Source organism: Atta cephalotes, assembly GCF_000143395.1.
Source record: "Atta cephalotes unplaced genomic scaffold scaffold00047, whole genome shotgun sequence".
Classification (NCBI taxonomy): domain Eukaryota; kingdom Metazoa; phylum Arthropoda; class Insecta; order Hymenoptera; family Formicidae; genus Atta; species Atta cephalotes.
In genome coordinates this window covers 1,161,629-1,167,964 of record NW_012130111.1, presented here as the reverse complement: position 1 = coordinate 1,167,964, position 6,336 = coordinate 1,161,629, and positions in this window count along the sequence as shown.

The following is a 6,336-nucleotide window of genomic DNA, read 5'->3' as shown; positions in this document are numbered from 1 at the left end:
AGAGAGAGAGAGAGAGAGAGAGAGAGAGAGAGAGAGAGAGAGAGAGAGAGAGGAGAAGAAGGGAGGGAGAGAAAGAGAGAGAGAAGACATAGTCACTTGTAATTTATTTTTATTGCAAAGAATGAACGATACTATAAAAACTTGGATATTATGAATTTATAACAATATCTGGAATGCAGTATTAAATACGAATATATTGGCGCGCTTGTTACGATGAACAAAAACGTTTACAATTTATCGTAAATTGCAACTCTGAAATATTCATGTACGTTTATGATAATTATCTGTCTTTATTCCACTGATTCATTACCGTAAAGAGTACTTTTATCAATACTGCTCATTCCGTAAGTAAAGTAACGATGTTATTCACGGAAAGTATCGAATAGTCATCAGTGTTTGCGGTATTTGATGCCAAACGAGTGAAGATATCAATACCCCGTTATATTTAAACATCCCTAGTCCAGTTACGAGCGGCCGACCGTAGTGGTGCCCGCCGTGCCGGCGGGCACTTCCGCGTAACCGACCTCGACAAGCCGGGGCAAAACGAGGTCAGGAACGGCGCATACAACGCCGAACGAGGGTCGCGCGTTCGTTTCGCGGTGCGGTGCAGCGGCAGCCTAGCTGCCGCTAGCCGGGGGTAGTTCGCTCGGAGCTGCTCGGCTCGATTCGACGCGATGACGCCGCGCGTGGGGACACCGTCGTAGAACCTCCACCTGCATACCTGCAACGAGTACTCACACATACACCTGCACATATACCTATGGGGTGTCCCGGATTTATTCCGCATTGTTCTTTTTCTTATGTGTCGCGAATTTTCGAATGAATCGATTAAGGGCATAAATCAATTTCTTTCTCAGAAAATCACTCACAGAGGTTTTACTGCATCCTAAACACATAATGTTTTACGAAGAACTTAATTCTTTGAATGTTTCAAGCTCAATATAAAATTCTTTCTATGTATTCTCATATTTTGATATATTCTCATATTTTAATTGCATTTCCAAAGAATATGAAACACATGCTCCACTTAAGTGTTAAATCTCTTGACAATTAAGATTGGAATAAAATTTCTCCTGTGTTAAAATTGATTAGAAAATAAAAGACAATGTCTTTTTAAACTGTTGGAAATAACTTTTACAGATTAACGTTCAAGAACAATTTGATGTAATCGAAATACTTGATTTAATTTTTTACCTGTATACAGTTTTGTTATTCTTAATGCATTTTAATTGCTTATATCAATATTTTTTGAAAATTATTGATGTCGTAGTATTATTGAAACCATCAGCGTGTAATCTACTTTTTGTCGAATGCGACAGGAAGTAGGTCCGCGACACCCCGTATACACACGGGCGAGCGAAGCAGCACCAGTTCTTGCGCAGAAGCTATCGCGTGTCGACGAGCGGAGGGTGTAGGGGTTGGCGGGGGTAGTCGTCCTCGCGGTGGCTCTCGCTCGTACGGAGAACGTTCTCAACGTCATTGGGCGTCGGGACGCCGCCACGACGCAGCGCTCTCGACTCGAAAACGCGAAAACGCAACCGCGAAGTGCCGCGCACGAGGACGAGATCTTATCTACAGATCTCTCGGACGGAATATCCGTTTTCGAACTCGCGAGGACTGTAAACGGAGATTTATTTAAAAAGAATGTGTTTTTGAGGAAAAAAAACGCCGAGTCACTTTAAGGAAGATTGCGACGCCGATTCACTTTGAGGAAGATTGCGACGCTGCTCTTCTGAGATCGATGGAAATTGATTTTTTGAGGACAAGATCGGCCTCACGGGAGTATGACAGTTATTATCGTAGATCGAACTTGTCGTCTTTGTAAATGACATAACGATCGTGAGAATCAATATAATAGCGCGAATAAGATCAGTTTACGCAGATGATTCAAAGATTGATCGTAGACTCGATCTTCCAGAAGATTGATGAAATTCGATTGATAAATTATTAGTGTGTATGTGTGTGTGTGTGTGTGTGTGTGTATGTGTGTGTGTGTGTGTGTGCGCGCGCGTGTGTTACAATTCGGCAAGTGTGAATGAGAAGAGATCGCGTAATCCTCGCTACCTCAAGCATCATTCTTAATTTTTGAGCAAAGCGTCTTTTTATAGTTTCGATATTCTTCCAATCAAAGCGTTGCTCAAAAGATCCTCGCTGTTTTTTTAATTTGAAGGGCTTGTAGATCCCGAATTTTAAAGAGAGAAAGAATTCAGTGCGGAAAATAACGGAGAATAATGCAATAGTTTTAAGAAGTTGATTCTGAATTTCAAAGTCAAAGATTCAAGTGTTGCGGATCTTAAACAGAAAAAGATATCAATTTTGCAAAAAAGGAGCTTTAAAATAGCGTTTTAGTGAAAAGCGTTGGAGAACGTTTCTCTACAAAATGTCTATTCTGTAAAGTATTTATCTATTTAACGTCTCGCTAAAGAAAGATTTGTAGCATCGCAAGAAGGATTTATGAATTATGAATCTGCAAAAGAGGAAGAGACTTTTTCTCATAGTGAAATCTTGCTGAATACTTCCGCGAACAGCAATATGTCTCGATCTTTTCGCTGTGTGCAGTGTACGTAACTTTGATTCACCTAAAAACTTGTGTATGTTAACAAAAATAAGAATCATGATAGTGGAAGAGTGATTTATAGATCCTATAGCTACAAGCGAGCAAAATTATTGACAATGGAAAGCCGATCCTATAAAAATTTTATCAAAGTGTTTCGATTTTTTTCATTCATTTTCTATCTCGTGATGCATCAGGAACATCCTCGGTGTTGGAAGAATAATTTGTTAAGTTTCTAGGATTCTGAAGAGATTAATACTTTTGCTAAAAAACTAGAATTATCTGTGAGATTGGATTCGTCACATTCGAATCCGTGTGTGACAAATAAAAGACCTTTCGTGAAACTTAGTGAACACTTCTGTGAAGTATCTAAATCCTTTAATTCCATATTTAGTTAACTTGCTCAAGAAATTATTGTCTGATTAAGAACTAATTCAATTATTAAGAATTTTAATAATCGAATCGAGATAGAAACAGCTTTCAAATAATTATAAGAATTGGCATTTAGTCACTGTAACATATCGAGGATCAAGACAAACTCCCTCTTGCCGCGCCATCAATTCTGCGGACGAATCGTACTTCCGCTGGCGGGAGTTGGTCCTGCGAGTGTAGGATTCGTGTGTGTATGTGTGATGACGATGAGGATCGCGCCGCGGGGACCATCGAGGTGACTCGCGGTGGCGACGATTCTTGGGGGAGCGGTACCGAGCGGTACCAAGGTTCGCAGGATGCTGCGGACGAGAAGGTCGAGAGGAGGAAGATCTCGCAGTGCAGAATCGTTCGCAGTCCTCGAATCGGCCACGACCGACTGGTAGGACCGATGACGGGGCATGACGATCTAACGGCGCGCGTCGCCAGGACGCTCACGTCGCGCTCGCGGCCCCTACTGACGACCCTGACGACGCTGCTCGTCGCGCTGTCCTGCTGCTGCGCTCGCGCCAGTGAGTTCCCCGAGCGGGAATGCTGCGACCTACCCTACCCGATTCCGGAGCCCACCGGCAGGTCCACGTCCGCACCGACGCCAACCGGAAGAAGCGGTAAGTTGTCCCGAGAGTAGAATTGATCGTAGAGTTGATACAAAAAATAGCTTGTTTGATATATATATATATAGAAGGATTACTACACACGTATAATCCGCCTACTCCCCGAAAACTTCTACAAATACACATTTATTTATGACATGGATATCTGTCCGCACTGATTTCTTTCCAAATCCTTTAAAAATATATTCAGAAGATATCTTTTGTGTTTTAAATATATATATATATATATATATATATATATATATATATATAATATATTTTTTAATTGTAAAATAATACAAAAACTGTAAATTCTTTAATATACAACTTAATAATTCTTTAATATACAACATAATTATGAAATTACTAATAATAGGTATAAGATTCTAAAAACTGAAATTTCTAAGAAAGAGAATAAGTTTATAGTAAAATATTGATGATTTGTTTGTATGTATAAAAATTACATGCAGCAATTACATCGATGAGTAACTAATATAATTATGTATATCATAATTATATTAGTTACTCATCGATGTAAGTCAACGAGAAATACGATGAATTTTGATTTTTAATGAGATATTGGGGAATATAAACCGGGTCGCGAGCGCGAAAATCTGCTTTTATACAATTCGCATACAACGCTGGTTATTAGTGGAACAATGAAATAATATTCCGGTACTAATGGCAACGGACTGGAAAATAAATTCCAATGTAATTACAATGGCGTTCTGACTAACCGTCGTAGAAACGCGTTTTCATTAGTGCTTTTACGAAATTAAATATTGCACGATATTGGTAGAAAATATATTTTCACAAAGTTGGCAGTGAAGCACTTTAGATGTAATAGCAATATGACCTATAAGAATATTTATGATTTAGAATAAAATCAGACTCAAAAATTCAAAAAGGCAAAATAAAAAATAATAAATTAATGTTTCAAACTATATGTTATACAGAGTGTCTCATTTGAATCTCGCATGTATTGCTTCAGACGTAATTATTTCTCAAACTATTCGTTATTCTAAAAAAATGTTTCAAGTGGAACTTACTTTGTTTAGAGGGAAACATCTTTTGATGTCCACAGATTCTCTCTGGATGGACGTACCTCAAGATGATCTTTATTTTTTTAATGGAATGTATAGTTTTATATTTTGTAGAATGGATTGTAGAATGGATTGTATAGTTTTTTTTTTACATAATATGATTTCTCTATTTATTTTGCATATAAAAGTATTAAGATAGAAATATTAAGAAACTAATAATTTACGAGATATTTTATACTTTATTTTGGTACATATTTTCATGTCAATTAAATATTTTGTAAATTCATTTCTAATTATACCTTAATACTTTTATGCAAAGGATAATGAGATGAATTAATTGGTGTAAAGAAAATATATAGTTGCTAATTTAAAAAACTATCCATTTTATTTACATATTTTTTAAAGCAATTATTTTTCTTTACACTATTTTTCATTACTCTATTTATTGTTTCATTACTCTATTTATATAGAAAAGTATTAAGGTACTTATACTATTGATTTTTTAATACCTTTACCTTAATATTTTTATGTGCAGAGTAGTTAAAGGAATCATGTAAAAAAAACCTAGATAATTCCATTTAAAAAATAAAGATCATCTTAGAAGTATGTCCTATGTTAAGGAGGGTCTGTACTATTAAATCTAACTATTAATCTTAACTATTAAAATGTTCTTCTCGAAACAAAGTAAGTTTCACTTGAAACATTTTTTGAAATAACGAATAATTTGGAAGATTGCATCTAAAACTATAAATGAAACACCTTGTATAACTGAACTAATTTTTTTATATTCAAATTTCAAAATATATATATTTTTTTGATTATATATCTCTTAAATATATCTTGTTAAATTATATATATTTTATACTTATATCTCTATGTAAACATAATCAACATAAATTGAAATAAAAATGAAATTTAATCCTCAGTACATCTGAAAAAAGTCTCTATCTATCCACATCCGGGTATTTGTAACCCAGCGTTTTTTTTTACTTGTATCTCAGATTGTAGTGCATCGATTTTAACTAATTTTTTTTAATCTATCATTTGAAGACTGAAAAAAAAGAAGTTTTTTAGTTAGAAAGTCTAAAATATTGTAACACAAAAGATATTTTGCAAGTAAAAAGAGAACAAACGTCTGAACTATGAAAATCGGAAGAGTTACGCTAATCCTTTGTGGATTAAGTAGGTCTAAAATTTATTTTGTACTTACCATCAACACGTAGTTTCCTTTAACAGCATTTTCTGCTTATCATATAATATAATATTCTATTTGAGTGTAATACTAACAGAGAGAGGAAACAGGCTCCAATAATTGAACGGGAACCAATAACTATAGGTATGCTCTAGCCACGTTCCACTAACCGCAGCTACTGGATAATATGATTCTCATTCGCGGATGAACGGATCATTAATTTGGTTACAACGGGTTATTAATTTAACAATGCGTAACTTACATTCTCCGTATTATGAATTTAATCATCAATCTGACGAGTTATAAGTTATCTTTAATTCATATCGGGACATAATAAGAAGAAATATTAATACAATGGAATTTGTTTTTATTTGACATAATTTTCTTTAATAATTATTATGAACCACATACCATTTCTTTAAAATTTTGACCTTATCAAAGATGCTGATTACCTACGTGATTAAAATAGTGATAATACAAATTGAATAAAATAAATTTAAGAAAAGAATATAAAGGAAAATGAAA